Source organism: Cyanistes caeruleus, chromosome 3 (assembly GCF_971803275.1).
Source record: "Cyanistes caeruleus chromosome 3, bCyaCae1.hap1.1, whole genome shotgun sequence".
In the NCBI taxonomy this organism is placed as follows: domain Eukaryota; kingdom Metazoa; phylum Chordata; class Aves; order Passeriformes; family Paridae; genus Cyanistes; species Cyanistes caeruleus.
The window spans coordinates 111,128,071-111,150,912 of record NC_141703.1 but is presented as its reverse complement, the minus strand read 5'-3'; the positions used below and the strand labels follow the sequence as shown (position 1 = coordinate 111,150,912).

General features: G+C 38.3%; 1 long non-coding RNA gene across 3 annotated transcripts in view; it reads right to left on the bottom strand.

Annotated features, from left to right (window-relative positions):
• Positions 1–22,842, bottom strand: part of LOC111942041 (uncharacterized) — a 242,772-nt gene that overhangs the window by 144,624 nt on the left and 75,306 nt on the right. The window contains exons 4-8 of one of the 3 annotated variants that reach the window (XR_015285220.1): positions 12,958–13,252; positions 9,991–11,267; positions 9,661–9,881; positions 8,862–9,027; positions 5,665–5,755 (exon numbers count right to left, since the gene is read on the bottom strand). This is a non-coding gene — a long non-coding RNA (uncharacterized LOC111942041). The remainder of the gene's footprint in view (positions 1–5,664; positions 5,756–8,861; positions 9,028–9,660; positions 9,882–9,990; positions 11,268–12,957; positions 13,253–22,842) is intronic. The other 2 variants (XR_015285221.1, XR_015285222.1) reach the window with 2 other exon arrangements.

Below are 22,842 nucleotides of genomic sequence, written 5' to 3'. Positions count from 1 at the left end.
CCTCCTTCAAGGAAAGACTCTTGAGCCTTTCTTGCTACAGTTGCCTGATGGCCATAATCACCTGAGGCGAATTTCCCAGATCCTTTAAAAAATGAATAAATAAATCATAGCCATAACATTTTCTGTTATTGAGTTCAAACTAAAAATTCTAACAGCAACAGAAAGTTCAAAGTACACCAAATGTACAACTACACATTTCATGGCCCAGAACTGTCCACAAGCAAGAAAACTCTTCCCCACACTGGATCTTTTGCCACACCACTCCAAAATAAGCAGAACTAGCAGAGAGATTGTGCTTGTACAGGAGACATTGATGAGCCTTTGCCATGTAAAGATCATTTTGGCTTCATCAGGTTTGCCGCCTCAGCTAGAAGAAGAGATGAGCTGTAAATACGAAGCCAAACATTGAATCAACAATTGGTCCAAGCCATCCCTTGGAAAACATCCATTTCCTCAAACTTTCTCCTGCACTGGGCCAGAAGTGGCCAGCAACTCTTTGAGCCTGGAGAAAACTTTACCAGAAGCAAAGCATAGCCTGGAATATAATATTGCTAAAGACACTAGCATAGGTTTGGTTTAAAGTCACCTGGAATTGTGAACTGCTATGTAAAACTCACATTGAAAGCAGGCTGCTGGTGGATTTAATTCAAAATGCCAGTGTTTTCCAAAAACTAAAAATAAGTTCTGGCAGGCACTCTCTTGGGACTCCAGTGTATCTTGATTCTGCTTTTTGTTAGGCCAAGTATTTTCTAAATCCCTGGCATGATTTAGATACCAAATGTCTTTATTACATCAAAAGTCACATTGCACTGGGTGCTTTTTCTAAACATTCTTTTTTGTTGTTTTATTTTGTTTGGGGTTTTTTTGTACTGATGAAACCCACATCTAAAGCTGCTTTTTTTCCCTTCTTCATCTGTGGAAAAATCTCAAGACACCACTAAAGGAATTCACTAGAAATTAAGGATTATAAATGAACAAACCACATGAAGAGAAAAAAATATTTGGAAAGAAAAGTAAAGAATGATCTTAAGACCCAAAGACTCAGAAAAAAAGAATTCTAGAGAAAACAGGTGCTGCCAAATAGAACAAAATCAGAACAAAATAGACAAGTACCTCAGAAAAGAGCATGTATTAAAAATTTGAGTCTTCAATAACTGTATCAGAACAATTGCATCAAAAGTATATTCAAAAGATGCAATCATGTTTCTTTTTCAAAAGTTCAAAGGACATTGATCCCTGAACCTCTGATACCTGCAGGCATTAAAAGAACCCCAAAAACAGCCAGCCTCCCCCCATAAATCTGAATATGGAGATAACTTCTGTAAAAACAAAAGAGTCAGAGATGCACAGACAAGAACTGGCCCAAATTTATAATAATAACAGTTAGACAATAAACCTTGTGATCCATCCATGGCCTTTCCTGGATAGGCTAAAGAACACTGTGCTGAAATTCCTGCTCTTGAGCACTGCTCTTCAGAAAGTCTCTCACTGACACTAAAAAGGGGCAGAAGCTGCTTTTCAGGATCTTTCTTTCCTACAAGGCATAAAGTATGTAGTACAGATATTTTATTCTGTAAGTTTTGGAGTAGAAGCAAAATTCTTGCATTTTCAAAAGTGTTTGTTTTTAGTTATCTTCACGTCAAACTCAGCCACGGCACCTTTTCCTAAAGCAGCGATTCCCAGCCAGCTCTGTCCCCTCTCAGCAGCACCAGGATCCACCAAGCCAAGTGCAAAGCACACACACACATCCATCCTCCTACCAGTGGGTGAGGAAAGGCTGCAGAGCTCTCCAAAAAGGAGATATGAAGGAGAAACTGCAGCACACAGATGGCTCTAGGCTTAAAATGTGACTATATTTCCTCAAGATTCAGGCTATTCTGATTTTATCAGCTTATCCAAGATTGTCAAGTCCCTATTTCTCTACCTTTCTGAATCTTCGTGGCTTTTTGAGGTTCTTCTCAGAAAGATTTAGGGAAATTAATGGAAAGAAGTTTGTGGTTAAGATATTTATTTCCATCCAAGGAGAGGAACTGAGAAAATGGTGTTCACATGAAACCAAAATTCAGAGACTACATATCTCTTTCCTTAGAAGCATGTATCTCTCCTCCCAAGAGGACAGGAATATGTAAAATGTCTTTACTAAGAACACAGATATTATAAAATTCCAGTGCATAAAGAACTAATAGGGTTGATAACCTTTCCATACTAAGAAAGGGAGGCAAGCTTATGAAAGCTTCCTGGACAAAGGACACAGCTTTGTGGGGATGGTTGTTTGTTACACAAAAGACAAAGGAAAGTTAATAAATTCCCTCCTGAAATTTCCTCTCTGTCTCTAGGATGACTCATTTAAATGTAAATGCTGACTTCCCAAAATCCCTTCCTCTAACCTCATGTATTCCACAGTAGTATCCTCAACCTTGACAAGTTTTCTCTGGAAATAAACAATTTCAAAGCTCCTGTGGGATCCCATATCTCGTGAGATGCTGATTTTTCTAGTTTACTATAATTTGATATTATTTTATTCCTTCCCCACAAGAGACAGCATTTTTCTGAAAGGTATTTTCCTCATAGCTTGAAAATATGGCACTCCAGAGGAATAAGAAAACCCAAAAACAACCTTGGAGCAGAAGTTTTCCTGCTTTTTCCAAATTTACCCTTCTGAAACTTTGTGCAACCGAAGCACACACTGGGACGTGTCTGAGATGAAAACTGATTCAGGTGCCTGACTTGCTCCAGAAACCATGACAAAGTATATTTATTTTTTAACAGGGTACATTAAAAGAATGTGTATTGTTGAAAAAAAAAACAAAGAAACAAATTAGAATTGTGTGGTGGTAGTGGTTTGAGTTCAGAAAACAAGTTCTGCTGCAGCACTGTTGGCTGAATGGGGCTGTGCAGGTGGATGTCAGTAAACAGTGGTTTCAAACCACAGCAGAATGGTTTTTCAAACTGGACACGCACATTTCCTGCCAAAATGTTGTATGAGCCTTTTGAGTGAAAATTTGTATTTTTCTTCTAAATGCAAGCCAGATAACTGTGTCACATGTACTTTGAATCACAGCAGCTCACAGTCCTGAGGAACAAAGGGAATGTGTTCTAGTGATCCACGGCAGCCACTGAACACGGGATGTGTTTGAAGACACAGAAACCTGCAGGGGCAGTGCCCTGTCCAAAGCACTGCTTGGGCTGGGGGTTTGTGCAGCATGAGGGGTCTGGCTTGGGGTCCAGTCCACAGGACACAGGCTGTGACAAGAAAGTGCAGCCAAAGTGAAGCACAAATGGATTAAAAGATGAAATGCATGAGGTCCAAGATCAGCTTGTTCAGGGGGTCAGAAAGACAAACCTTCAATTTCTCCATACTGAGGCTTCTTCAAGTCACCCCTCAAAAGCCCCAGGGCTGCAAAAGATGCTTCCCAGGCAGGGAATGTAACTTTTCTCTATAAAATTCTTTTTCATTTATTTTTCCTCTTTCTCTGATTCTTCTGCACTTCTGTATTTTTCTTTCTCTTCCTGGATTTCCCAGTCTCTTCTGAGCTGAGCTCCTTTGGGATCCTCCCTTGTGGGGAGCTCTGCTTATCTCAGTTCTCTAGGTTTGAAGAAAACTCCCAAGCTCGTTAGAATCTTGTTTCTCGTGTTTATTAGAAGGTCATCACAAACCTTGGCAGGTCTCTCCAGACTGGCTGCACAAGTTTAAATAACTGCAATCTGGTACATTTCTTTCTTCTGATGGTACAAACAAGGCCTTGTGGCTCACTTTGTGTTTGATAGCACAAAATGGCCCCGAATTATGCAGTTCTTTTATCTTTATACTTATTCTTACCCAACTATCAATAGACACATATATAATTTTTCTTAATGATCCAATGACCCATCACCTCTGTGATGCACTGCAGAATTTTCTGTCCAATCACTCACTATTACCCAAAAACCTCTAGAGGAAGAACATGAAGAAGAAGGAAAAGAAACCACATTCTAAATCTTCCACCTTGTCTTCTGCTTTCTAAACTAACTTTTTCACCCAGTGATTTAAGAAAACTCTTTAATCTACACACTCACACTTTTAGCTTTTTCTATCTAACTTTAACAGTTGTTTTCATGTATCACCATGAAAACATGCTCATGAATTTCATATCATATGGAATTCAGTGTTTTTCTGGATCTTAGAACTAAGTATCAGAAACAAGGGCACACACTCTGTATTCCAGACTCCAACAGGGAAGACACATAGAAGATATCCCAGGCTGAACAAAACACCCTGGATTCACAAGGACACCTAAAATGTAAATAGCAACAAATCTCCAAAAATTAACCCGTGAAAGTTTTATTCAATCAGTTTGTGTAATTAATGTAACCTTGAAATCAGGGAAAGGAGAAGAAAGTGCTGTGATCCTGAAGGGGTGATGACATGACCTAGCTCCAGGTATGGCTACATTTTGCTTTAAAATCCACCTCAGAGCTCTGGCAGATGTGCTGGGTGCTGCTTTAGCCAACTAAACCAGCTAATAAGTGGATTGCAGAGCACCAATGAGACTCAGTATAGTCCACAAAACCTACCTGACAAACTCCACAATTCCTGGAGCCATACTGATATTGATCTCTGAGGTAGCTGCTTCAAATGAAATACCAAAACACCTTATTCACAATTTGTAACTTGTGTTGGTTCACAATGCAAACATCTCTCAAAGCTTCAGTTGCACTTCCATGGGTAAATCTTGTGAGGTCTCTCCTTACTGATTAAATTAATGTCACAATTATTTAACTGGATTTAAACTACTGCTTCTTAAGAGATGTCATAAAAGTATGGGGAAAAGGATTAAAATTCCAAGTTTGAGTTAAAACATATTTAACGCTTCCATTTCTCCAAGGGATCTAGAATACTAACAGATCTCCTGAATCACACTGGATCTTGATTGGAGTTTTTTCCTTCTTCCTGTCATTACCAGCCATTTATCCCAGAAAAATATTTTTACAGAAACTTGGGGTTTTCATAAATTAAAAACAAAAAACCAAAAATGTCATCTATTTTTTTCTGTCAATCACCCCCAAACTCTGTCAGCAGATTCACGTGAATAGATACAGTGAATTACTGAGTTTCCCGACCATGTACATGAAATAACCTGCAATACAATTTCCTGAGACACCTCAATAAAGGTTCAAATGACAGCATTTTGGAAACAAACCCACAAATTTTAGAACAGCAACAACAAAAAAGATTTTTGCTTTAAATACTAACTGTGACTGCAATGTAATATATTAGCATGAGGTATCATAAAACACAGCACTGCACTAGACCAGAGCAATACATGCCTAGACAAATCACTTGCAAGAAACATGGAATAAACTGCAGCTTGAATTTGACAAACCAAACTGTATTTTCACGAAAGACAAGCCTCAGGTGATGCAGGTAATATTTAGTAACCTAAAAGTGTAACAGACTTTGTTACAAAAAAAAATATGTATTAAAAAAAGATAATTGCTGATGATTAGCACCTTAAAGGGATGCACAGGACCTAGGACTGTAACATTTCTGCAGGTGAGGTGCATCAGACAGGAATTTAGGTTCTTCATTTCACTTCTGAGAAACACAAAAAGGCCTTTAACCTCCTGTTTGCCACTAGACTGCTAAAAAGACAACCCCCTGCCCCCTGCATTCCACACTTGTACCTGTGACAGGCCCAGAGAGAAAGCAGATGCAGAAGGCAGAGAAATAACAAAGGGCTGCTCTCAGTACTGCTCAGTGGAACTGCCGACGTACCTGCATCAGAGAGAAACAGAGAGATTAAAGGCAAAACCCAAGCAGGCAGCCAGAAAAAGGACTGAGAAAAGTCTTTCTACCTCTTCCCCTTGTCCCATGGCTTCCCTGAGGGGGAGCTTTGAACAAAAGTACTGAGGAGAAAAGAGTTTGGAGTTCCTGTTTGATGGTGGCAGTGTTCAGGGGTGCTGTGAGAATTCTCTGCACATTCTCCACTGCTAAGGCTTTGCCCTTCCAAAGGATTTGCACCTCACACATGCATGACGGAAAATGCTTTGATGGCAACATTTTCTTCTCCTAGCAAACAATTATTTGTTCCTGCTGTTTCAAAATGCAGGCAGGTATACTGCTACAAAAGCTCTTCACCATTGGTGAAAATAGAAAAGCCACTCCACAAAGCACAGCATTTTAAAGCTGTGGTCTCCAAAATGGCAAGTCAGAGAATTTTGTATCCTTTTAACACACCTAATTCCTTTAAAGAGTAATAGGAGCAAAGCATGAGCCAAGGGATAACAACACTCAAGATTTAACACAGATTTGCCACTATGGATACAGATACTACAGGAAACAGCAGTCAGCTCCTAGATTTGTTCCAGACTATAAATCTTTTCTGTTAGTATGCATAAGGCATAGCTAAATGTGTCTGCTCAAACAGAAAAGAACAGGCCTAATCAGAGTGAGACTGTTTCTCATAAAATGCAGGGGAGCCTTTGTTTGGATTTTGCCAGCTATCTCAGACTCGAGATTTTTCTAAAACAGGCAAGATATAAGAATATTGTTGACAACACATGCAATTGTTATCACACTTTCTTTTCATTGATTTAAAATTAAATAATAAGCTTAGGCTTTATCCTCACACTACTCCAAAAATTAATAACAGTCAGGATAGGAAAACCAAATCATTTTATCTTCTAACCAGATTTGTTACACAGACAAAGAATGTGGCAATAGCCTCTCAAACACTAAAAAAGGTCAGGGATCACGGATATGTTTTCAAAATGCAACCCTCAAAAACCCAGCACCAGTTTATTTCCCACATCCTTAATCTTTTACTTTGGAGAATGGGTCTCAGTATGAGCCAAGGGAAGTCGGGCACGGCTTTGCTCCTCACAAGTCACAGACGTGTTGCTGTGCCCTCGCTATTCCTGTGCTCATCTCCAGAGAGAAACACAGCCTGTGGCTCTTGCTGCCTGAGACATTCTGGGAGCTTGTGTTCAGCAGTTCAGGTTATGCAAGATAAAACTTCTTCCTCACAGGGAGGCCATTCTTTACCTCTGAGAGGTCTATTACCTTGCCTGCACTCTGCTCATTAGTTCTGCTCTGTTATTTTGACATGGATTTATATCTTCATTCCTTTAAAGTGTTTGGGTTTCATTTCCTTCAGTTGCTTTAGCTTCTTCCTCAATCCTACCTATGGTTCTGTGATCCTTCCAGATCCACTTAGGACATCTTTCGTTTAATCAAGTGCTAAGATCTAAATTTCACATCATTTCTTTGAGAGTAAATTATTTTTTCTTTGTGTGTAGCCTCTTTAGTAGCAATTGATTGCTAGATGCAGCAATTTTAATCATCAAAAGACTTCAGTCTAAGTGGTCTCAAATTGCACCATATGAATTAAGGAGATGGGCTCCAAATCTCTAAAAGCAAGTTAGTGAACAATTGCAGAAATAACTGGATTTTATTTTGAAGGAAATGTTTCTACCAGGGAAAGCTTTTAAAAATACATAAACATTATAGAGCAAGGGATAGCGATGGTGAACTTGGAACTAGATCATATCCTTTCTCACAATACAGTTTCAGGGAACATTTTATGAATGTTAAAAAGTTAAATCAGAGACTTTGATTTTCTTCTTCGATCCTACCTGATGTAACATGTGCCCAACAATCACTTTCTGTTTATATTATAATTAATCTATTAAAAAATTACCAGTAAACAACATGAAAAAATAGACAAAATTTCTTTAAACAAAAAGACATTACAAACTTGGGCCATCAGAATGCCACTGGAAAAAAGAGATCATTCCATAGTAATTGAAACTTTTGATAACCTTGTCCTTTCTATTTAAAAGTATCTGCCTACCTGCTACAATCCTACAACTCCAACCCGGGAATAAAATGCTGCGGTTCTGGGCGCTGAACACCACAGGAACAACCATAAATGTTTTAAGGCTGATCAATTTTGCAAAAAATCACAGTCACAAGAACCATTTGTGAGCAGATCACGTGAAGGGTCCACATTCCTTATTCATAACTCCAGGTAGAGCAACATCAGTCAGCCAGTGACCAAGCAGACTCATCTGGAAACTTAACTGAGTGCTCAGAAGAACCCAACCACATGCTCTGAGTGAAAGTAAAAAACTAATGTGAGGCTGATTCTCAAACCAATGCATGGATCTTTGTAATGAATAAATAAAATAGGAACTAGCAAGAGAAGAAGTCTAAAACATTCTCTAAGCAAACGAAGGGACAGTACCACAATGACTTTACCAGGTGGGGAGCAAGTCTGGATTCCATCTGAACTCATTCAGTAAGAACTTGAAACTTTAGACAATAAATCAGGAGTAATGAACTCTTGATTTTATTCCAAACTTAAATAAGATCTAAGCAAAATAAGGATTAATTTGTGGTGCAGCACTTACCTGCTAATTAAAAAAGGCAGCTAAACTACAGGCAAGCCTTTATGCCCTGTTATGAAGATTTTTCCATTTCAGCTAAACTTTAAAATGGCCTTATTTTGCTATGCCATGCAATGTCTGGAAAGTCTCTGAAGTCAGAACTGATGGGCAGTAAAGAAGGCTCAGGGAAGGGAAAGACAATGGATCAGACATATCCACATCAGCATGCTGAACAACTTTCAGTAATGATCAGAGCTGGACCCACAGGGAATCTAACAGAGATAGTGAGCACATGACACATACCCCAACTACTTTTTCTCCTTTCCTATCACCCTTCTCTTTCACTGTTATTTTCAGACAGAACCATGGAGTCCTTTTGCTCTCACACTCCACTTTCTCGGACAATACTCATAAAAAAGATTCTTTTCTATTTAATCCAAAAAGATTACTTTCTTGACCACCTTAAAACTAAGGTATTAATAAGATGAACAAACCACAGAAGAGCTTCCAGTCTCTTGCAGGCTGTAAACTTGCTCCCCAGGACATCTGCTTTGTGTGCAGCACTTCAGTGGGCTGAGCCTCAGCAGGTGGATAGCGTGCCAGGAACCAAAGTTAAGAGCTGATGTAGAAGAAAGCTTGTTCCACAGAATTCCTAAGAGTCTGAAAAGCCAAAGTGCAGATGCAGGTTATCACAGAGGAGCAGTGTGCTGCAAGGACTAACAGCTATAAATAACACACAAAAGAAACTGTTTTACATTTGTTTGGTTTTGAGCACACATAAGAGAGATGGATTAGAGCTTTTTCTTGTGCAACACATCAGATTAATTCAACAACCTCTTCTCCAAAGAATGCTCTTATGGGACTACATGTTCCTCTCCTTCCAGGACTCTTGTTTCCTTTGTTCAGAATAAGACTATTTAACCAAAGTTTGACTTCTGAGATCACACCTTTTGCTTCTGACCCTTGCTAAGTCTCTAGACGCTCTCTGAATCTTTGTTCTCTCTCAAAATCAACACAACCTCTTTACTCCTTCTTGCTCCCCACCCCTTGTAGGGCTTCACTCAACAAGCCATTCCCTCTGGAGCACAACACACACCAGCTTCTCTCCCCTTTTCTTTTCCATGCCCTTTCCTTGCCATTGTTTCCAGCAGCTCTCTCCCCGTGCTGTCCTTCAGAAGGAACAAGCAGCCTTAAAGGATCTGCTGAGTTTTAGCTCCACAACACCAAGAGTAACAATTTCAAGAGCAAACCCACAACTTCCATAGGAAAGCAAAGCATTTAAAAGCAACCCACTTAAATTGCAGCCCTGTCTGGAGTGCAAAGACTTGGGGACCAAATCAGTGCCATTCTTCAGAGGGAACAAGAGCAGCAGCCTCCTTGCTGACTGTGCTGGACCTGCACCAGCCACGACTCCAGCAAAGCGTGTGACCACCAGGAACCTGGGACACTGAATCCCTGCAGTTTGCTCTCAACACAGCTCCATCCTCACACAAGCCAGCTCCATGTGCTCCTGCCTGCTCAAACAGTTTGAAACAAGCAATATGCAAACAAATTACTTCTTCCTTGCATGTTATTAGTTCAACATTTTAATAGTCTCTGACCTGCAAGACCAGTAACCCCTACCTTTCTCATGGCAACGTCCCGTTTTTAGTACATATCTGGTGCTCTTATTATCCAAGTAATAAAGCTCATCCATGGCAAAAACTTTCCAGAGAAAAAGAATATGTATGAGTGAAATGTAATGGCAGCAATTGCAGAATCTTGGCAGCAGGAACCAGCCATTTTTGCCAGTAATAGAGAAAGATTTTACCTACACCACTGCCAGAAAGGAAAAACCCAGCAAAGTCTTGTCAGACTAAGATGTTTTCTGTGGTACAGGAAATGATGACTGCCATTGCTAGACCATGGTTAAAATTATCACCAAAGTATTACCGTAAGATTGAATTAAAATTTGGATTACATTAGAGCACACAGTCTGCATTCTGCTGGCTCGAGCAGCTATATCCAAAAATTGTGCATAAGACATACTGTTAAGGTTGCTAGAAACTTCTGCTGAAAGCACTACCAGGCTAAGCTCAAAACCATGTTAAGAAGTACCCACAATTTGTCCTTGTTTTTGAGATAACAGCTCTTACATTTGCAAATGTTAAACTAGAATATGTTCCATCTCACAAACCAACAGCCTTATGACTGTTTGTCTTCTGTTAATGGGGAAAAAAACCCACAAAAAAAACCCCAACATTCCCATATGCGTATATTTTATCTGGATGTCTTGTTATCCCAGCTGTCTACGAGAGGAGTGGAAATCCTGAGAGCTCCTCATCAGCTCTCAGTGTGGGTATCAGACATCCCTGATCAGAAATCTGCTGGGGTGCCAGCAGTAGCCAAGGGGCCTGCGTGATCTGCCCATATGCTCCCTCTTTACACAACAGATTGCTGCCAAAGCAAAGCAGTTCAAATGTTTTCAGTGCTCCTTCATCGCGGCCAGCAATCTGCAAACAATCTGAAACTGCCTTATTTAGTCACACACCACAAGTGCAGGTTTCAGCTTGAAGCAGAAGCTCCCCATTCAGACATGAAATGCCTCCACAGAGCTGAGAAATCTTCCCTGCTTTGAGGAAGTCTGGATGGGAATCGGCAATTGAACTTTTCAACAATGTTTCAGCGTTAAGGGGCTAAAAAACAGGCAGTAGGAAACTTGTCTAAAAGGCAAATAAAACTGCTTATTAGTTCTTATTTGGAGAAGTTGTTAATTAAGTATTATGTTTGTAATGATGGCAAGAAAGGATTGGATATGCTCTGGGGACAAGAACTAGATCCCGGTACCAGTAAAATCCAGTTGCATATGACATCTTGAGACTCCAGTTTTTGGTTTATATGCTGCAATCAAACACCAGGCACTAAAAATAAAAAAAAAAATTTAAAAAATCAAAGCCTCTTTCTGAGTATAAAACCCTGTACAGAAATGTATACAATACTCAACAGCAGCAACGTGAAAAAAAAGTGTAGCTGGAGAAGAAAAAGAGCTCAACAAAGACTTCAAACTTCACAGCATGACCTAACTTTTCTTTGTCAGAAAACTACTAAAACATTTCTCAGGCTAAGGAAAACTTCCTTAATTCAAGATACAGTCTCCTGTTCTTCAGAGCACTTCATCAAAAGTTTCATCACATCAAATACATCCCATTTGGTTCTTTAGCAGGCTGGATCTCAGACTTGCTCATGTTTGTAAAATTAGTTTTTTCTTCCAAACTGCAGGCAGGAAAGTGAAGTTAGCAAGACTGCTTTGAAAATTGAAAAACCCACTTGCCTACAATCAATCATCAAACAATCAATTTATGGCTTTTACCCCTACACTCTGACCTTATTTCAGAAGTGGGAGCCTAATATTATTCCAGTGTACCATAACATTATTTTGGTGTCAGAACTGAGACCATAACATAGCAATATAAGGAAATTTTAAATCACTGTAATATCCCCAATATGAAAAATACTGCTGTCAGAAATAAGTGTGGTGATAGAAAGGACAATTTAATCACACTCAGTTATGCAGATTTTATATGTCCTCATGTCCTGTTTTGGCAATTTTCTGCTCAGCATGGAAGCAACCACTGATCTTGATCTACTTTAAAAAAAAAAATAGTTAAAAAATACTCTGCTTCTCATTTGTGGTTTCTGCAGTAACATTTTACTGTAGCTAAATTTTGGGAATGACATTTTGCATAACAGAATTGTTTTTCTGGTTTAAACCTTATTTATTAGAGATAATTGACAATTGCTTCAGACTTCCCAAGGGCTGTACCACTCAGTGGGCCCTAACAGACAGTGAAAGAAAGACCCTTCTAAACTGAAGAAGCTGAGTTCAAAGCAAGTAAACTTCCACAGAGTACAGAAATTTTTGGTCCACATTGGAGTGGCCATTTCTGTGAGAAACACTGGCTGACAAGTTCTTTTTAATTTGATTTAGAATAAGCTGATATGGCCTTACATTTCCATGGATTACAGTAAAAACCAAAGTTATTCAAAACCAACAAAGCTGCAGTGATTTTATTTGCCCCTCAAATACAGAAAAGAACTACGTTACAGAACATTTTTCCGCAGCTGTTCTGGCAGCAGCACTCATAAATCACAACCAGCAAATATAACTGATTGCAGAGATGAATATATCAGCTTCTACAGGATTTTTTTTTCCATACAAGCCTTCCTGAAGACTTTTTGCTCCAAGAGACACGCTGTAATTAAAAAATCAGCAATGAAATCCCAAACAATATAAAGAATTATAGCACCAATTAATTACGGTGCTTTCAAGCTGAAAAAAAGCAATTTGCTAATGAAAACCACCATTGCTTAACAGTAGCGTTAACAGCAAAAAAAAAAATTGTTGCAATAAATCACTCTTCATAAACATGGGCTTATATTGGAAGTCTTCCTAATCCAAATGTGTCACACTCAGCAAATTAGCCAAGATGTTCACTCCTCCAGGATCCACTATCCATATCCAAAAAAAAATAAAAATAAATAAACAAAAAAATGGGTGATAAAAGCACAACAAATTGTGGGGGTGGGAAATGCTCTGCAGCAAAGCCACACCTGAGAGGGGACAGCAGGTACCCGGGGCTCCCGGTACCCAGCGGAGAGGAAAGGCCTGGGAACACTGGCTGAGCTCAGGATAGCAGGGTTGCAGCAGACACAGTCACTCCACTGTCTTGGAGAGCAGAAGGAACCACAGGTTCCCCTGAGGGGTTGTGAAGCCTCCGCTTCTGAAGATATTCCAGAACCATCTGGATGCCCTCCTGAGTAGCGTCCTCCACAGCATCCGGTTTGGACAGGAGGGTTCCAGTGGTCCTTTCCAGCCTCAGCCATTCCATGATTCCATGATCTACATCTGGGGATAAATGGATGAACAGCTTGAAACAACAAAAGAACCCCTATCACACTTCACACATTAAATCAGCAAGACAAAAAAGCAGTTTATTTCTTAGCTACTCTGTATAAAGCAGACAACAGTGATACAACATAGGGATGTCCAGCTCCAGAAAATGCCAGACAAGGCACTGGAAGCCTCAACATTTATACTTGATCATCTTCTGGACACAGGCCAAAGATTATATCCTACTGGTCTAATATCCCATGGAGCAAAAACGCACACAAAGCAAATAAAATATTATAAACAACACAAAGAGCTGCAAGGAAAGAGCTAGATCAACCACAAGATTTTGTTTAGTGAAAAATTATACAGCTAAATTTTCCAAAATCTCAGGGAAAAAGAAGAAATCACGTGTCTATATGCCAAAAATCTATGCCAAAAAAAATTAGGTATAACCCCTTTTTAACTGAAAGCTGCCTTGAAAGAACCCTGAGGCACAACTTCAGTTTCCCTCACACAGAAGAGTTTGTGGGTTTGGTTTCAGCGGAGGGTTGAGGCAGAGTTCTGTGTTCTGTGGAAAGAAATAAACATTTAGCATAAAACACAATTTAAACTACTCCTTTACTCAGTAAAAGGTGCACAGATGGACCACTTAAAAGGCTTCAGCTACAGAACACTTCTGCAGTTCAATCCTGATCCTGACCCTTTTTATTCAAGCATAGGCAAGCATTGCTTTTATTACCTGCATTTACCCCTTGCACATTTATTTAATTTTGTTCCTTTTTTTGGCCTTTTATTTCCAGAGGAAACTTAAAAATTTCTGGAGCTCAAACTGTTCTCGTTCAGGCAGGCACATTCTGCATACATGTCTTCATAGAATATTTTTCTATTTGAAGTTTCAGAAAATGGCTGAAATTCCCCTTTTTTCAGCTTTGTGAGACTTTACCCAATTAAAAAGTCCAAATCACTGCTGAGAGGTGTCACAGTGGTTTCACTGGCCATGGATTTTTTTACATTAAAAAATTAATCTGGTTGTTTTGAACGTTTATCGACTGTTATTCCCTCAAAAGCACATGTTACAGATCCCTGAGACAGGATTGATGATGCAGATTAGAACATATTGTTTACAGCCCATAAACACTTTTTATTATAGTTTCATCATAAGGTAATTCCATTCTGTTGGATAAATTAACATATTTTCCAGGGCTCATTAATCCTCATTTAATCACTCAATGAACATGAACCAAACCCATTAAAAGGAAAACCAAGACATGAACTCTAATTTAAGCCACTCTTTTACTAATTGTATTTATCTTTAGGAAATCCTTATATACAATACTAAAACTAGTTTCCCCTTTATATTTAGAGCACAAAAAGGCATTGGAATATAAACCATCCTCCAAAAGCCCTGTTCTTCCTGATCCTTGATTGCCACCAGTGGATTTGTAGGAGTCAAAACAGGATTGTTCTATGTCCAGCAAATTTATTTTCTTATGAGACATCCACAGTGAAAATGTGTGAAAAAGGGTCTTTTCATATGTTCAAAATATCCAAGCCAGAAACAGGGCCCCATTGTGTGAGTTTCTTGAGCTATTACAGGCAAACCCCACTGAGAACTTCCAGGAGAATAAATGGACATGGGCACATGCAGAGCGATGCTTGGGAAGCAGAAAGGGGCTCAGTGGTGGAGTCATCAGAGCAGCACAAAGAGGTCACAAGCACTGACAAAATGTTCAGGCATCAAAAGAAAGGAGGTTTAAGAGGAGCAGAGAGTGAGGGAGAGAAAGAGAAGGAATGGGAAGATGAATTGAAAAGCCACCTGAAGCCCAGCACCTGAAGAGCTGAGCTCTGCTTTTGGCTGATCAAGTTGTACATTCCTCACTCTCGCCTCTCCTTCAGGCACTCGGACAAATTTGCAACTATTTTAAAGCCAGCTGTCCCCAAAACCCAAATAAATATAATTCCCTCTGTAATTTAAAGAGAAAATAGAGAAGTTTGAGCATACCAGCTTGCCAGAGGCTCACATGCCTCTTTCCACAAGCTCTGCCCAACCTGTTTCTATCACAGCTCCACTCTAAACCTTTTTCCAGGCTTAAAGATGAAATCTTACAAGAAGCAATAAAGGAGAGAACAAGAAGTACCTTGAAACTTGTGCTGAGCAATACAAAAGTAATAGCAAATTTTCTGGGACAGAGGACCAAATATATCCAGCATTTCCCAAGGTAAATTAACTATTCCACTTGAGAGCTGCAGGAGGCGAGCACAGGCAACCCAAGATTTTAATTTATTTCAGTTGTAAACACCTCCTTACACCTAGAAAACCCAGCATGGAAATCAAAGAGGTTCCAGCAGATCGATCCCTCTGACTTTTCCAGTGTTCCACTCATTTCAAAAAACATCAGTTTAAAGGCCAGTCATGATCCTACAGATGTTAAAAAAATAAACCTGTATAAATAAACACAAAGTGTTTGCTGCAGAGGGCTGCTAATTCTGATAATTCTGCAGCACCTCAAACACACTGAAGTTGCATGGGTAAGTGGCTGGTTTCTTTGAAAACAAAAAAGGAATCATTAATATCCAGAAATTTGGGATTGCAGATATCAGTTAAAAAGCTGTATGTCTGAAATATTTCTACAGCTGTTAATTATAAATAAATAAATAAATTTTTAAAAAATAGAAAAAGAAAAAAGAAAAAAAAATGGAAAAACCACAAGCTGCTTCTGGACAAGTAAAAAGAAAGTAAATTAATTAGTTTTCACACACACTTAAAAAACGTTTTAGTATTTAAGGTTTCTGTGCTATTAAGAGGCCAGTACACAATGCAGAATGAGAGAATTAATTCACACTCTTCTAGCCAAAGGCAAAAATAAATAACTACCAAATAATAAATTAAATGAGGTCTAAAATGGGATCTATAATTAACGACATTTCTGCTGACCGTTTCAGTGACAGCATTATTTTAATAGCTACTTTCACAGAAGGTCAGCCTCTAAGATAAGACACATTAAGTATGAAGTTAGTTGCATGAGTATATAAATCCACCAGCATTTCTTACCCACAAAAAGGAAGCACTGCCAGACAAAAAAATACTGAAATGTCTTTATTATGTCAGAGTTGTTCTTTCCCATGAACACAAAGAACCAGTTGCAAGCACTGCTATACAAATCCAGCAGATGTTTAGTTTAGAGTTAGACCTCTTTCTGACAGCATTTTCAAGCAACATTTGTCTGCTATCTATGGAAATTAAAGATCTCAAGGTGCTGACTGCCCTCAGCAAAAATGCATTTCCCCACCCAGAGAAATGAGTTTAAAATGTAACACTGAATATAGCAGGCTACTAAACTCAAATCTGAAACATGAATCATCCAACACTTCCACTGCAACAGTAATTGGTAAGTTCTTTGGGGAAGAGATCAGCTTGTGGTTCAATGTTTATATAACTTTCAACACACTGAACTTCTGATCCATAGCACTCTAATTTAAACAATAACAATCCCTCTAAAATGGGGGAAAGTGTGTACTCAGCTTATTTATGATCTAAAAGGAAAATACAGAAAAATGTCCACCTGAGGCTAATGTAAAACATTCTCCTCTGGTCTTTGGACTTGACACACACTATAATTTTGTTATATTTGGGTTGAATATTATGTATGTCAAAAAGAAGATACAAAGTAAACAAGAGCAGTGGTGGTAAAGAAGGAATTTCTATTTTTACCACACTGGTTTATGCAATTTGGGACAAATCTATAAAATAGCTGGATGACCTGATATTGCCTTTTGGTTTAATTAAGATAATTTTGGCCAAAGTGTTCTGCTTCCCATTGCTGTTAATGCATTTTCTGGACATGCTGAAAATGCCATCAGCATATGGTTTGAGGAAGTTTGGATTTGCCTTATATAGTTCTCAATTTGGTCAACTCAATATTCTTTTTTCAAAGTGGGAATCTTATGCCCGGTATCAGATATATCACCATGATGGATCGAGTGCATAACCAGAAATGCCTGGTGAGCACATGACAGAAATGTTTTCACAAATTTACATCAGCTCTCCAAAGCAGCACCTTTCCATAGCACTCTGCAAAACAGGAATTGTGGCTGGCAAAGGGAGGGGCTGCATCTTTTCCTGGATTCAAACCCTTGTTCTGTCAACTGCATGGAGACCAGGGAGAGGAAATTATCTGCCAGGTGACCTTGCAAAATAATGTTTTGGTTGGGTTTATTTTCTGCATGTTGCTTTGGTGAATTAGCACCCAGACAACTCCTTTTCCTTTAGCAAAAGTGATGGTCACAAAAATGCTTCTGGGGAAAAGGATCTTAAAAACAAAATATTTTAACTACAGAGGCAATGAAATAAGAACAATATATATGAGGGTTTAGAGTGATCAAAATACATCTTTGACCTGTAATGTGGTATATTAATAGAGAAAAGGGCATAGCTCTAAGGAGCAAAGGCAAGAGCTGCAGGACACAGCACTGGGACTCTCTGTGCCCTGCTGGTAAATGTGAGCAGTTCCACATCAGAGTTTGTCTGTAAATCACAGCAGCCGATCTGAGAGAAGCAATAAAGCTGTGAGGACAACCTCATCCATCTCTGCTCCACCTGATGTCTCCCCAGGAACACAAACATCCAGCATCTCCCAGAAAGTGTGAGGTGGAGCAGGAAGAACAAAAACCTGTGGATAATGTGCTGGTGACTAACGTGCCACACCCTTGGAGCATGAAAGCCAAAATTAATACTTAATGTCATGAATTATGGATGCTGCTGAGAAGCTGCTCTGGAAGGGAGGCTGGAAAACCACTCCGGGCTTCCACATTCAAGATGCAGTGACAAAGCCTTGAGGGATGAAGTTTTCTGTCTACACTTAAAAAACTTCTTTGGCCATTATATTAATCATTATTATGCCTATTTATTTGCAAATAAATAACTTCTTAAAGAAGCTGAGCCAGTAAGAAACCTACAGATTTGGCAGTGAACAAAACTCTAAAAACACAAAAAATTTTATATTTCAAGGGATAAAACACTGAGAATAAAAAAAAATATTCAGCATTCTTATGCTTCAGTGACAATAAGCAATACACCATTATTCCTTTTTTTTTTTTTTTAGTACACCTTCAGTACCTATTTCCATTTTTTTTTTTTTTCAGGTGTTTAGAGGTTCCTTTTGTAATTTTGTGCTGCCAAACAGAGCTAGAAATGGATAATTCTGCCAGATTTCTGTGGAGGCTTCCAGAAAACAAAACAAAATAAAAATATGGACTTGAGTTTCTGAAGGATGTGCTGAAGGCTGAGATTGCTGCTTCTTGGGTCTCTGGCTTTAAGATTAATGCATCTCAAACTAGAACAAACCTGGAAAGAGAAGAAACCTGCAGATAAGAAACACTGCTTTCTGGACAGTGCCATTGTTAAGGTGATTGTTCCTTTAAAAACAGTCCTGTGAATTTATAAAATTGGAAAATAAGCTAAAAATGCACAAAGGAGAGAGAAAAAACTCCAGTCTACACTTTTTGATGATCAAGCTCTCAGTATGCCTTGAGGAATGAAACAACCCTGTTATTTCAAGAACATCAGTATAATTCTTCCTCCAACATATTAAGCAAAACTGTTATTATTTTGGCTATTTTTAATTTTACCTTACTCTAACATTTTTTTTGTTTGATTAAAAAATGAATTCACTATTTGCAAAAAGTAAAAAAATACCAGCACAAACCTCACATCTGAAAAGTCAATTATACCAAGTTGTTTCGACTTTCTCTTCTTCAATTCAGCAAAAATTAAATCAGAACAGAGTTTTTTTCTTATTGCCCAAATTTCAGAGTCTTTGGAGTATGAATTAATCAAGCTTAAGCTTTTATATGTTTCCTAAACATTCACTCACAGACTGGATATGGATTTCCAAAGTACAAAAGATTTTTAAAAGGTGAATTTATCTGTGTGATAGATGTCAGAGGACATGATAGTGCTGAATAACTCAGCACCAGAAGGAGGATGAAATCCAAAATAAAAAAAAAAAGAAGTAAACGCACTTCAGCGAAAAAAAAATCCAAATTTCACATAGGAAGTAATGGGCTGTAGTTCACCATGCACAAGGTGAAACCTGTACAATTCTGATATGATTATATCCCCAAAATATCACCTATTTTAATATATATTTTATATATATTTATATATATATATATAATTATATTGTATATATAAAATTATATTTTTTATATATATATATTATAGACCCAGAAGTGGCCAAAAAACTCATGTAGGAAATAACCTGAAAAGAAGCAGAGACCCAAACAATTATTATCAGGTCAGGTGAGTACCAAACTGGATTCAAGAGTACCTGCACAACTACCTTTTTGAATTAAGTAAAAAAAAATATATATAGATAATAATAATATATAAATACTAATATAATATCATATCATATCAATATGCAGATTCCAAGTACACATTGCTACAGACCAGGCTCAAAAACACTGAATCTCAGCCATTATTTGCTAAAATATATTGAAAGTTTGCTATGAGCTAAAGATTTTGAACATTTTGAAGAGGAAATGGCTCCAAATAGGTATATTTTTCCCACATCCCTAGCACAAAGGACACCACCATGCCTAAGCCTACTTGTGCTGTTCAAGAATGTTACAGAGCTTGTTAAAAAAGGTTGGCAAGTTAATCCTTCAGCATCCCAACAAAGCTGAGCTCCTAAGTTTTCTTTCACTTTTTCTTTTACTACTGTGAAAATGGAAAAGTACGCATAGATCCAGAAATGAACCTGAATTTCATACCCAAGCTTAAAGCTTCAGTTCGATGGTTAAAGCACAGTAAAGAGAAAAGGCACAACAAGGATAAGGGCAAATCTTATATTGAGAAATACTATGTGACTATTGATTAGTACCAGTACCATAAATGCAGATATGGTGTAAGAAAATTCAGCCAAAGAGCAGCTGGTAAAACTTACAAAGTTAATTTCACCTAATTAAAAATCTATTTGCACACTCATTATGTCAGTCCTGCTCTGACAGGTGCTTTTCCTCAGAGGATTTCTCAGCTCTCCAGTGCCACATTGCACACATTGCCAGGCTCAGATATCACACCGCAGCTACACAGCACACCCCCAGATATGCACACAAACATTTTCCTCCTAAAATATTCAGCTACCAACACTGCTGTCTGTCTGTCTCATGCTGGGGTGTGCATGAAAACAAAAGAATGCAGCTCCTCAGAAATCCCTGCCAACAGCACTGTATCCTCCTTCTGCTCCGTGCCTGTAACTTCTATTAGGGATAGATGAAAACTATAAACTCTGCGTGATTCCACTGCTTTCAACAGCTGCTGTCACGTTCCTTTCAAGCTCTGCAAAGTAATTATTTCATTTAAAAAGCAGAATGCTACTGCTTATGATGAGAAAAAGAGTTATTATTTAACTAAAAGCGAACATAGTTGGTTCATTGCAAATTTAAATTGAAGAAATTCCTTCACCATTTGCAAAGGACTTTGCCTGTTTATATCAGTTGGAACTCTCTGCCTGGAAACTCTGAATTGGAAGTAAGTTAAAAAGGAAATGAAAGAAAAGAAAAGAAAAGGAAAAAAAAAAAGAAAAGGAAAAAAAAACTATACCCTGGCAAAATCAGAACTATGAAAGACACTACCAAAACAGATAAAATTACTTAAAAATAAATGAGCTTCATTGTCTTCTATCACCATTCAGCATTCTGAAATAATTTTGTTCCTATTCTGAAAATACAAAAACCAAGCCATAATGATTTCTTTTCACTGCAGTGTAAAGAAGGCAATACCTCTATAATTGTTACAATTTAATTTTTTTGTTCTGTTTTAAATTGCATATTGTAAAATAACTTCCAGAGTGAGAGATCAGTTCCACTTAGATTTGAAACTTGTTAAAATATTGTTTCAAAAACAATGAGGCTGAAAAAGATTTCTAAAAGCAGAATCTCTCACCAGTCCAAACTCATTTCTTGCATATTTTGCAAGAGAAAGCCACAACAGATTTAGACTATAAACAGATTTTTTCTATTGGTCTTACCTTGCCCGCTTTTCATATTAGTTGTCTTTAGTCCTAAAAATGGGCTGTACACATCTCCCACCACCTTTGGGATAATCCCAATGCGTTTCTTCATCTGTCCTAAAAAATTGACAGTCTCTTCACCTTCAGACAATCACATCAGTTACATGTGTGCTCAAAGCATTTTCTGAAGGAACAAAAATAGTGTTTCATAGACACGGGCACAGCATTTGAGAGCAAATAATTCTGCTTTAGTGAGAAGGTATTTAATCTGGGGTTAAGCACATCAACAGCTTGGTTAAGGGAAACTTGTACTGATCAAAGATCTTGTAAAATTCACCTCATTGGTGTTTTGATAGAAAATTTCTGTGGAATAATTTGACACTTTTAAATTATTCCAGGTTCAGGCAGAACATGTCATTACTTTCTCTCTGTAACACATAAGTAAATGCTTTCAAATTTTATCTGCTTCTTCAGTTCACTGATCCTGCACCATCTTATCCTAATTTAGAACAGCAGATAAGTACAAACATAAGACCTGGGAGCCCAAATCCTGATAGCCTGATGCTTTACTAGACTGGACTAAAGTGTTCATGGAAAGGGAATTTGTGAGTCAGAGCTTTAGACAGAAAGTTCAGGCAGCTCTTGGGTACCTCTGACATCTCCCTGAACACAACCTTTGTGAATACCAAATTTTCCAGGGTTTTTTTAGCACAATTTCCAGTTCTCTGTGCTTGTTAGACCTTCTTCAAGAAGGGACCACAAATCTAATCACAGACTGCTCAGACAGCACTTTTCTGCTCCACCACTTTTCTATATCCAGTCGAGTCCCCAGAGAGGAAGAGGGAAGAGGCAAGGTCATAGAACAGCTAAAAACCAGTCAAAGGTATTTAGAGAAGAATCTTGAAGATTTTTCAGCAAGATGCCACAAAGACACACTCAAAACACTTCACCCCCATCCCCCAGGCCCTCCTGCACTGCCTATGCACTCCTTTGCTGCTTAGGTACCATCAAAACAGGTATTCACCAAAGATAAAATACCTGCATCCAGAAGAACAGAATGGCTCATGGCTTATCAGAACTGCCTACAGTGCTGGACAAAAATGTTTAATGAACATAGAAATGTTCAAGTATTGAAAAAACCCAAAATAATTTAGTAGCAACATATTCAGCCAGAAGGATCTACTTTTCCTACTGTGGCAACATTTTAAAACTATTAAATATTGACAATTTCTACATAAAGGAAAATCGAAGTGCACATCTGATTGTCTGAAAAACACACACACTTTTTTGGACTTTTTTAAAATTCTAGTCCTAAGTCTACCATGAGCATTTCTTTGTTTGATGGCATAGATATGCATAAGAAGTGACAGCTGGTAGAAGATTGTTTTGCTGCTACATGGCAGGAGCCTTGATGCAAACTTCCATTTTTAAAATTTCCTTTAATCCTCACTTCCAGTGGTGGGTGTGAAAGGTTCTGCATTTACCAGTGGCTCCCAAAAAGCAAAACATCCTTCTCCAAAGGCTCCCATGAAAAGCTAAAGAAAGCTCAAGCACAATTCCAGGGGACACTGGCAGTTCTTTGTACATCCA